Source organism: Pan troglodytes, chromosome X (assembly GCF_028858775.2).
Source record: "Pan troglodytes isolate AG18354 chromosome X, NHGRI_mPanTro3-v2.0_pri, whole genome shotgun sequence".
NCBI classification, from domain to species: domain Eukaryota; kingdom Metazoa; phylum Chordata; class Mammalia; order Primates; family Hominidae; genus Pan; species Pan troglodytes.
In genome coordinates this window covers 69,614,478-69,625,485 of record NC_072421.2, presented here as the reverse complement: position 1 = coordinate 69,625,485, position 11,008 = coordinate 69,614,478, and the positions used below count along the sequence as shown (strand labels likewise).

Genomic DNA, 11,008 nt, shown 5'->3' with positions numbered 1-11,008 from the left:
AGTCTCTTGGAGATGGGAGCTGGCAAAAACTACACACACCTCCTCACTGGAACCAGAATCTATGTCCGAATCTCATGCCCATCCAGCCCGGGGTTCCAGCTGAAGGAAGGAGGTGATCCCAACCGTCAGGGAGGGTGAAGGCTGAACAGGGAGCTTGAGGAAATCTCATGTGACTGCGAGAGGTGGTCTGAAAGACTGAACAGGCACACAGAAATACCACATCTACAAAAACCTGCGGCTTTGGGAATGGTGGAACAGTATCTGACAGGTACCATCCAAGAACAGACAGCCCTAGCATCCACACTTGCCCTGGAAAGCAGCTGGCCATTTTCAAATCAAGGGTGTAGAGACCACCGGCTGCAGAAGGGGCTGTTGGCCGCCTACAGGATACCAAGGATGTGGAAGCCGCCTTCTGTGTAGCTTCAGGTGGGCAGTTTCCACAGGTTGGCCTGCAGGCACCAGAACAGACTCAGTGCCCCCACCTCCAACCCGCCCTTTTTGTCTGTGCTCCCTGTGCCTTTCCTTTTGCTCAGCCACCCACCAGGATGTGGCTTCTGTCTCCAGCTGGCTACTGAGACAAAGGAGAGACACCTGACAGGATTTGGTAACTGAGGTTCAAAGGTGGGGGGTAAGAGTGAAACTGAGGACGCCATGTGGCTTTCTGGCCCAGATGACCTGACTGTGTGCATGGTGGCACCAGAGGGACATAATGGCTCCAGAAAGAGGACTGAGCTCCCGAGGGGGAGGATGAGCTCTGTCGTGCTCAACAGCACAGAAGCAACTGTGCAGGTAAGGACTCCGGCGTCAACCCACGGGGGAAAGAAAGGATGTTCGTGATGGAAAGGACAGTGACAGGGCAGAACCATGACAGTGAATTGCAGGAGGAAAGGTGAGAGAGAGCGGGGTTCTGGAAGGAGGCCATCAGTTCCTGCTGAAGGAGAGCGAGAATAGTGCTGAAGGGGACCTGTGAGACCCCAAAGTAGGAGGAGAAGAGGACGGACCATGAGCAAGGTGTGCCGGGGAAAGGCAAGAAATGCTGCTGTGGCCAGGCAGGGCCACCGAAGCACCTAGGCCCAGGGCACTATGGTGAGCCTGAGTGGAGGGCTGCTGCTCAGAGGCCGGCTCAGGCGACCCCCAGGGAGTGGGCTCACCACTCAGCACTAGGGTAACTGCTCTTCAAGGGCCAGGGAACACAGCAACACCCTGCACCCCCCAACACTCCCAACAATCACAGGGCAGACCACATACCACAGAATATGAGAACGACTTTATTGGAAACTGCTTTGGGAAGGGGGCAAATGCAGCAGAAGAGTGGAAGCCCTGGCTGAAGAGGATACGGACGGAACCCGTTTGGCTGCAGCTCCGGAGCTCCAAAGGAACCAGCTGCTCATCTTGTAGGAAGACGCTGGCTCCAACCTGTGAAACAGAGCAGCTCAGGGACGGGCCCCCAACCAGGGCCAGCCCACAGCCCTCTTAAGCTACCGGGATTGTGGGAAGGTGCATAATGTGTGCAACACTCACTTCAAAGGTCCTGGAACTTGTCAGTGAGGAACTGCATGGCCGCTGAAAGAGAGAGGCAGAAATGGGCACTCCAGACCCAGGGAAACAGAAACCCACCCCCTGCCCCAGTGGGGAACCACCTAGCCTTGCAACCCGAAATCCCACCAGCCCTGGGACTGACTCATCCACCCGTCACCTGAATTAAATGTGGAAATGCCTTGTAAGTGGGAAAGTGGTTCTCAGGTGTTGGGCCATCCCAGAACCGTTCAGAACATGTTTCAAAGACAGATAAGTCAGCCAGCAAGCAAACACCGTACAAGCCATACCAGGCAGCAGTTAAAGGAAAACACACACAGTGTCTCTAACCGTCCTAAGCGAAGGAGATCTCTGGGACTCGTGGACAAAGTGTACATGGAGTTCAGACGACACATTTCTGTCTGTGCACACCCCTAGCTGGAAAGGCACAGAAGGCTCCAGGGCCAGGCTTTCCTTGGTTCTCTTCCCCAGAGGAGTCAATCCCAGTGATGTTGCCTGCACCTGCAGCCCACCCTTGCCCTGGCACCTGCAGTAAGACAGTGCTGTCAATCCCTGCCCCAGCCATGGTTCCATTACACCTAGTTGGTCTCTAAGGTCCTCAGTTTTTTTTATTATTATTATACTTTAAGTTATAGGGTACATGTGCACAACGTGCAGGTTTGTTACATATGTATACATGTGCCATGTTGGCGTGCTGCACCCGTTAACTCGTCATTTACATTAGGTATATCTCCTAATGCTATCCTTCCCCCCTCCCCAACACCACGACAGGCCCCAGTGTGTGATGTTCCCCACCCTGTGTCCAAGTGTTCTCATTGTTCAATTCCCACCTATGAGTGAGAACATGTGGTGTTTGGTTTTCTGTCCTTGCCATAGTTTGCTCAGAATGATGGTTTCCAGCTTCATCCATGTCCCTACAAAGGACATGAACTCATCCTTTTTTATGGCTGCATAGTATTCCATGGTGTATATGTGCCACATTTTCTTAATCCAGTCTATCATTGATGGACATTTGGGTTGGTTCCAAGTCTTTGCTATTGTGAATAGTGCCACAATAAACAACGTGTGCATGTTTCTTTATAGCAGCATGATTTATAATCCTTTGGATATATACCCAGTAAAGGGATCACTGGGTCAAATGGTATTTCTAGTTCTAGATCCTTGAGGGGTTGCCACACCATCTTCCACAATGGTTGAACTAGTTTACAGTCCCACCAACAGTGTAAAAGTGTTCCTATTTCTCCACATCCTCTCCAGCACCTGTTGTTTCCTGAGTTTTTAATGATTGCCATTCTAACTGGTGTGAGATGTCATCTCATTGTGGTGTTGATTTGCATTTTCCTGATGGCCAGTGATGATGAGCATTTTTTCATGTTTCTGTTGGTTGCATAAATGTCTTCTTTTGAGAAGTGTCTGTTCATATCCTTTCCCCACTTTTTGATGGGGTTGTTTCATTTTTTCTTGTAAATTTGTTTGAGTTCTTCGTAGATTCTGGATATTAGCCCTTTGTCAGATGGGTAGATTGTAAAAATTTTCTCCCATTCTGTAGGTTGCCTGTTCACTCTGATGGTAGTTTCTTTTGCTGTGCAGAAGCTCTTTAGTTTAATTAGATCCCATTTATCAATTTTGGCTTCTGTTGCCATTGCTTTTGGTGTTTTAGTCATGAAGTACTTGCCCATGCCTATGTCCTGAATGGTATTGCCTAGGTTTTCTTCTAGGGTTTTTATGGTTTTAGGTCTAACATTTAAGTCTTTAATCCATCTTGAATTAATTTTTGTATAAGGTGTAAGGAAGGGATCCAGTTTCAGCTTTCTACATATGGCTAGCCAGTTTTCCCAGCACCATTTACTAAATAGGGAATCCTTTCCCCATTTCTTGTTTTTGTCAGGTTTGCCAAAGATCAGATGGTTGTAGATGTGCGGTGTTATTTCTGAGGGCTCTGTTCTGTTCAATTGGTCTATATCTCTGTTTTGGTAGCAGTTCCATGCTGTTTTGGTTACTGTAGCCTTTTAGTATAGTTTGAACTCAGATAGCGTGATGCCTCCAGCTTTGTTCTTCTGGCTTAGGATTGTCTTGGCAATGCAGGCTCTTTTTTGGTTCCATATGAACTTTAAAGTAGTTTTTTTCCCATTCTGTGAAAAAACTCATTGGTAGCTTGATGGGGATGGCATTGAATCTGCAAATTACCTTGGGGAGTATGGTCATTTTCATGATATTGATTCTTCCTATCCATGAGCATGGAATGTTTTTCAATTTGTTTGTGTCCTCTTTTATTTCGTTAGTAGTGGTTTGTAGTTCTCCTTAAAGCGGTCCTTCACATCCCTTGTAAGTCAAATTCCTAGGTATTTTATTCTCTTTGTAGTAATTGTGAATGGCAGTTCACTCATGATTTGGCTCTCTGTTTGTGTGTTCTTGGTGTATAGGAATGCTTGTGATTTTTGCACATTGATTTTGTATCCTGAGACTTTGCTGAAGTTGCTTATCAGCTTAAGGAGATTTTAGGCACAGATGATGGGGTTTTCTAAATATACAATCAGGTCATCTGCAAACAGGTACAATTTGACTTCCTCTTTTCTTAATTGAATACCCTTTATTTCTTTCTCCTGCCCAATTGCCCTGGCCAGAACTTCCAACACTATGTTGAATAGGAGTGGTGAGAGAGGGCATCCCTGTCTTGTGCCAGTTTTTAAAGGAAAGCTTCCAGTTTTTGCCCATTCAGTACGATATTGGCTGTGGGTTTGTCATAAATAAAATAAATATTTTATTTATTTTATAAATAAAATAAATATTTTATTTATTTTATAAATAAAATAAATATTTTATTTTATAAATAAAATAATGAATCTTATTATTTTGAAATACATCCCATCAATACCTAGTTTATTGAGATTTTTTAGCATGAAGGGCTGTTGAATTTTGTTGAAGAACTTTTCTGCATCTATTGAGATAATCATGTGGTTTTGTCTTTGATTCTGTTTATATGATGGATTACGTTTATTGACTTGGAATGTTGAACCAGCCTTGCATCCCAGGGATGAAGCCAACTTGATTGTGGTGGATAAGCTTTTTGATGTACTGCTGGATTCAGGTTGCCAGTATTTTATTGAGGATTTTTGCATCAATGTTCATCAGGGATATTGGTCTAAAATTCTTTTTTTTTGTTGTGTCTCTGAGAACAGGCTTTGGTATCAGGATGATGCTGGCCTCATAAAATGAGTTAGGGAGGATTCCCTCTTTTTCTATTGATTGGAAGTTTCAGAAGGAATGGTACCAGCTCCTCTCTGTACCTCTGGTATAATTCAGCTGTGAATCCGTCTGGTCCTAGACTTTTTTTGGTTGGTAGGCTATTAATTATTGCCTCAATTTCAGAGCCTGTTATTGGTCTATTCAGAGGTTCAACTTCTTCCTGGTGTAGTCTTGGGAGGATGTATGTGTCCAGGAATTTATCCATTTCTTGTAGATTTTCTAGTTTATTTTGTAGAGGTGTTTATAGTATTCTCTGATGGTAGTTTGTATTTCTGTGGGATCAGTGGTGATATCCTCTTTATCATTTTTTATTGAGTCTATTTGATTCTTCTCTCTTTTCTTCTTTATTAGTCTTGCTAGCGGTCTATCAATTTTGTTGATCTTTTCAAAAAACCAGTTCCTGGATTCATTGATTTTTTGAAGGGTTTTTTGTGTCTCTACCCCCTTCAGTTCTGCTCTGATCTTATTTCTTGCCTTCTGCTAGCTTTTGAATGTGTTTGCTCTTGCTTCTCTAGTTCTTTTAATTGTGATGTTAGGGTGCCAATTTTAGATCTTTCCTGCTTTCTCCTGTGGGTATTTAGTGCTGTAAATTTCCCTCTACACACTGCTTTGAATGTGTCCCAGAGATTCTGGTATGTTGTCTTGTTCTCGTTTGTTTCAAAGAACATCTTTATTTCTGCCTTAATTTCCTTATGTACCCAGTAGTCATTCAGGAGCAGTTTGTTCAGTTTCCATGTAGTTGAGCAGTTTTGAGTGAGTTTCTTAATCCTGAGTTCTAGTTTTATTGCACTGTGGTCTGAGAGACAGTTTGTTATAATTTCTGTTCTTTTACATTTGCTGAGGAGTGCTTTACTTCCAACTATGTAGTCAATTTTGGAATAAGTGTGGTGTGGTGCTGAGAAGAATGTATATTCTGTTGATTTGGGGTGGAGAGTTCTGTAGATGTGTATTAGGTCCGCTTGGTGCAGAGCTGAGTTCAATTCCTGGGTATCCTTGTTAACCTTCTGTCTCGTTGATCTGTCTAATGTTGACAGTGGGGTGTTAAAGTCTCCCATTATCATTATGTGGGAGTCTAAGTCTCTTTGTAGGTCTCTAAGGGCTTGCTTTATGAATCTGGGTGCTCCTGTATTGGGTGCACATATATTTAGGATAGTTAGCTCTTCTTGTTGAATTGATCCCTTTACCATTATGCAATGGCCTTCTTTGTCTCTTTTGATCTTTGTTGGTTTAAGGTGTGTTTTATCAGAGACTAGGATTGCAACCCCTGCTTTTTTGTTTTGTTTTGTTCTCCATTTGCTATGTAGGTCTTCCTCCATCCATTAATTTTGAGCCTATGTGTGTCTCTGCATGAGAGATGGGTCTCCTGAATACAGCACACTGATGGGTCTTGACTCTTTATCCAATTTGCCAGTCTGTGTCTTTTAATTGAAGCATTTAGCCCATTTACATTTAAGGTTAATATGGTTATGTGTGAATTTGATCCTGTCATTATGATGTTAGCTGGTTATTTTGCTCGTTAGTTGATGCACTTTCTTCTAGCATTGATGGTCTTTACAATTTGGCATGTTTTTGCAATGGCTGGTACCGGATGTTCCTTTCCATGTTTAGTGCTTCCTTCAGGAGCTCTTGTAAGGCAGGCCTGGTGATGACAAAATCTCTCGGCATTTGTTTGTCTGTAAAGGATTTTATTTCTCCTTCACTTATGAAGCTTAGTTTGGCTGGATATGAAATTCTGGGTTGAAAATTCTTTTCTTTGAATATTGGCCCCCACTCTCTTCTGGCTTGTAGAGTTTCTGCCGAGAGATCTGCTATTAGTCTGATGGGCTTCCTTTTGTGGGTAACCCGACCTTTCTCTCTGGCTGCCCTTAACATTTTTTCCTTCATTTCAACTTTGGTGAATCTGACAATTATGTGTCTTGGGGTTGCTCTTCTCAAGGAGTATCTTTGTGGCATTCCTTGTATTTCCTGAATTTGAATGTTGGCCTGCCTTGCTAGGTTGGGGAAGTTCTCCTGGATAATATCCTGAAGAGTGTTTTCCAACTGGGTTCCATTCTCCCCATCACTTTGAAGTCCACTAATCAGATGGAGATTTGGTCTTTTCACGTAGTCCCATATTTCTTGGAGGCTTTGTTCATTTCTTTTTACTCTTTTTTCTCTAAACTTCTCTTCTCACTTCATTTCATTCATTTTGTCTTCAATCACTGATACCTTTTCTTCCACTTGATCAAATCAGCTGCTGAAACTTGTGCGTGCGTCACGTAGTTCCCGTGCCATGGTTTTCAGCTCCATCAGGTCGTTTAAGGACTTCTCTACACTGTTTATTCTAGTTAGCCATTTGTCTAATATTTTTTCAAGGTTTTTAGCTTCTTTGCGATGGGTTCGAACATCCTCCTTTAGCTCAGAGAAGTTTGTTATTACCGATCATCTGAAGCCTTCTTCTCTCAACTCTTCAAAGTCATTCTCCATCCAGCTTTGTTCCATTGCTGGTGAGGAGTTGCATTCCTTTGTAGGAGAAGAGGCGCTCTGATTTTTAGAATTTTCAGCTTTTCTGCCCTGGTTTCTCCCCATCTTTGTGGTTTTATCTACCTTTGGTCTTTGATGACAGTGACGTACAGATGGGGTTTTGGTGTAGATGTCCTTTCTGTTTGTTAGTTTTCCTTCTAACAGACAGGATCCTCAGCTGCAGGTCTGTTGGAGTTTGCTGGAGGTCCACTCCAGACCCTGTTTGCCTGGGTATCACCAGCAGAGGCTGCAGAACAGCAAATGTTGCTGCCTGATCCTTCCTCTAGAAGCTTCTTCTTAGAGGGGCACCTGGCTGTCTGAGTTGTCAGTCGGCCCCTACTGGGAAGTGTCTCCCAGTTAGGCTACTCGGGGGTCAGGGACCCACTTGAAGAGGCAGTCTGTCCGTTCTCAGATCTCAAACTCCCTGCTGGGAGAACCATTACTCCTTCAAAGCTGTCAGACAGGGACTTTTAAGTCTGCAGAAGTTTCTGCTGCCTTTTGTTCAGCTATGCCATGCCCCCAGAGGTGGAGTCTACAAAGGCAGGCAGGCCTCCTTGAGCTGTGGTGGGCTCCACCCAGTTCGAACTTCCCAGCTGCTTTCCCTACTCAAGCCTCAGCAATGGCGGATGCCCATCCCCCAGCCCCCTGCAGTTCCATCTCAGACTGCTGTGCTAGCAGTGAGCGAGGCTCTGTGGGCATGGGACCCTCTGAGCCAGGCGTGGAATATAATCTCCTGGTGTGCTGTTTGCTAAGACTGTTGGAAAAGTGCAGTATTAGGGTGGGAGTGTCCTGATTTTCCAGGTACCATCTGTCATGGCTTCCCTTGGCTAGGAAAGGGAATTCCCCAACCCCTTGCGCTTCCCGGTTGAGGTGATGCCCCGCCCTGCTCCATGGGCTGCACCCACTGTCTGACAAGCCCCAGTGAGATGAACCTGGTACCTCAGTTGGAAATGCAGAAATCACCTGTCTTCTGCATCACTCATGCTGGGAGCTGTAGACTGGAGCTTTTCCTATTCGGCCATCTTGGAACCTCCCCTCAGGTCCTCAGTTTTCCTCTGCAGCAGGATGCACTAGACCAGCAGACACTGGAGGAAGAGAAATGGTTAGTCCCTTCTGGCCTGCTCTCTCATCATCCTCCCTGTCTCTCCCAGACCTTACAGCCCCCATGGTCTGCAGCCCAGTGGTGAGGTGGGTTGGCACAGAGCCCTCAATGGAAAGGAGGCATCCACTCTCCATGGGGTACGGAAGTTGGAGGTGGGAGAGATGCAGAAATCAGTTAAACTGGACATGGATCCCACCATCTAGTGTGGACCCGGATTACTATGATCCACACAAAGCATTACCTGAGGACAGCCCTGGGCTCCTGGGGGCTGCTGCTGCCTTTCCAATCTTGGGGGATGGACAGGCAGCTGCTGGTCACCTGAAAGAAAACACAAAATCCAGCTTCTAAGCCTCTGAGTGAGGTGGAAAGGGCCTAGCAGGGTCCAATGTGAGGCAGCATTACCCTGTGCTTGCAACACGTTGCCCCTGCTCTGCCCAGCAGCTCCAACCCTCCTTCTAGGACTGTCTTCCCTGTTCCCCAGTGTGAGTCCATCTGTACCTATGGCCCACTAGCATTGTGGCTCTGGGTAGGATGCCAACAGCGGGGCAGCCACAGGCAGGCCCTGGGAGGAACAGTGTGGCTGAGCAGGACTTAACAGAAAAGGGCTCAGTACTGCTGAAAGTCTCTTTCCAGAGCTGGAGTTTGGGGTGGGGCTCCAAATCACCCCCCACTGCACAAATCCCACTGAGAGAGGGCGATGTGCCTTCAGGCTAGCCCTGTCAACCCTGCATTTCCCTTGGGACAGCTGCCTGGGTGGGCAGGGAAGCCCGGGAACAAGGCTGAGCTTCCAGAAGCGACAGAGCCAGAGGTTTCACTCCTGTCCCCTCTCCCCGCCAAGCCTATCAAACCCACAAGACTCACTGGAGAATGCACGGTGTCAGGACACAAGGCGTCTCAGGCTCAATGCTAAGGGCTGTGAGGTTCCTGGAACTTGGGGAGTTCTGATGGTGGAGTCGCCACTGCTGCATTCTCCACAACTCACGGACAGGGAAATCAGCTGGGGCTTCTCTTTGGGAAACTAAAACAGAAAGTTCTGAGTTGGGCTGGCGGTGGAGGCTGGCAGTAAGTACAAGTGAGGAGGGGTTGTGTTAAGGTGGAGACTCCAGACTGATCTCATTAGCACTTTCTCCCTCAGTCAGCTCCAAGACAGGAGAGCTTGCATAATAGCTAGGGAAGGAGGAATTGGGAAGTTGATGAGTCTGGACGCCCAAGCTTTGTGCCCCACACATTAAGGAGTCCCCTGATCCAAACCAGCTGCCAGCCCTGTCTTCCATCCCAGCTCCTCTCTGGGGGCAGAGCCTGGACAACTGCAGAGTGTCCAGAGCCAGGCCTGGCACACACCAAGTGCTCCCTTTAATGTGTGCCCCTATGAGGAGGACCCCAATCGGTCATCTTAGTGTCCCTGGGCTCCCGATGACAACCTGTGAGCAAGGGATAGAGAGGGCATGGGTGGGTGCTGGAGGAGAGGTGGGTGGGGGGAGACAGAGGAGAAAGAGGAAGAGGAGAGCAAGGAGGAGAAGGAGGAGTGCGCGAAGAGAACCTACTTACTTGGGCCCTTGGGACCTCATCTCTATTTGGATCATTATCTTCTCTGGCCGCAGCCTGGGACTCCCTGGTCTTCCTTCCTGCTGGTTTCTTCCCAGGGCTGCTGTGCTTGGGCTCCTTGGGTCTCGCGGACTTCCCCAGGAGCCCCACACTGGACACTGGCGGGAAGCTGGCCGGATCAGGTGGAACTGCTGAGAGTCTCTGCCCCCAGGCAGGAAAGGCTCCCCGCAGGGCCAGTTCTGGTGCACCCTCTAGGGATTTCTTCTCCTGGGCCACCTTCCTTCCCAGAGTGCCCCAGGGTAGGGGCCCTCTAACGGCAACTCCTGAGCAACTGGGCCTGACCCCCCTCTTTCCCCACACCATGCTCTGCATTTTCTTCAAGGAAGACGTGTCCAGCTCTCCCACGGCCGGCCTCTCCATGGCTGGGGTGAGTCTGCGGGGAGGAGAGGTCAGGAGAGGTCCCTGAACCTGAACATAACTCTCCCTGTGGTGGAAACTGGGGCGTCTGCAAGTGTCTGCTGGCTTCTTGGGGCTTCTGGGCTTGGCCTGGATTCCTTCTTTGGTGAAAATGATCACCCTAATCAACGGTAAGTCGCTGCTCTCATCTGCGGAATCAGAGTCTTGGGTAGACAGCCCTGCGAGCCCTTCCTCGGAGGGCTGCTGGGGATCCACGCAGATGCTGCGTCTCCTCTTCAAGCCCCTTTCCGGGTTCTCTCAGGCTGGGCCTGTCCCAGGACCAGTGAGGTGGAGAGGGCCGACGAAGTTCCTCCGCTGCCATTTCCCCGGGCTGGGGCCCAGCACACCTCTCCCACTGGGACCGACCTCCAGGTCTGCCCCAATGTCAGCGGACCCTTTGGCAGTGATGCCTTCTAGGGACAGTTGTCCCTGGATGCTGGGCGGTGGCATGACTCACCGCTTTTTACCTGTAACAGCTTTGGGTAGCTCACAGTCAAGGCTCACAGGGAGGCTCACAGTCAAGAAGCAGGGGTTTTAGGTTTGTTTCTGCTAGTGCTGTGAAAAACACCATTGTCGATTTCCTAGGGACTCACTGCATTGAATGTGTAACAACTTTGGGTA

The 11,008-nt window shown here is 47.6% G+C and overlaps 1 pseudogene; it reads right to left on the bottom strand.

The window, feature by feature from the left end:
- Positions 1-1,522: 1,522 nt before the first annotated feature.
- On the bottom strand, positions 1,523-10,837 carry LOC107971168 (uncharacterized protein CXorf49-like; annotated as a pseudogene).
- Between the last annotated feature and the right edge of the window lie 171 nt (positions 10,838-11,008).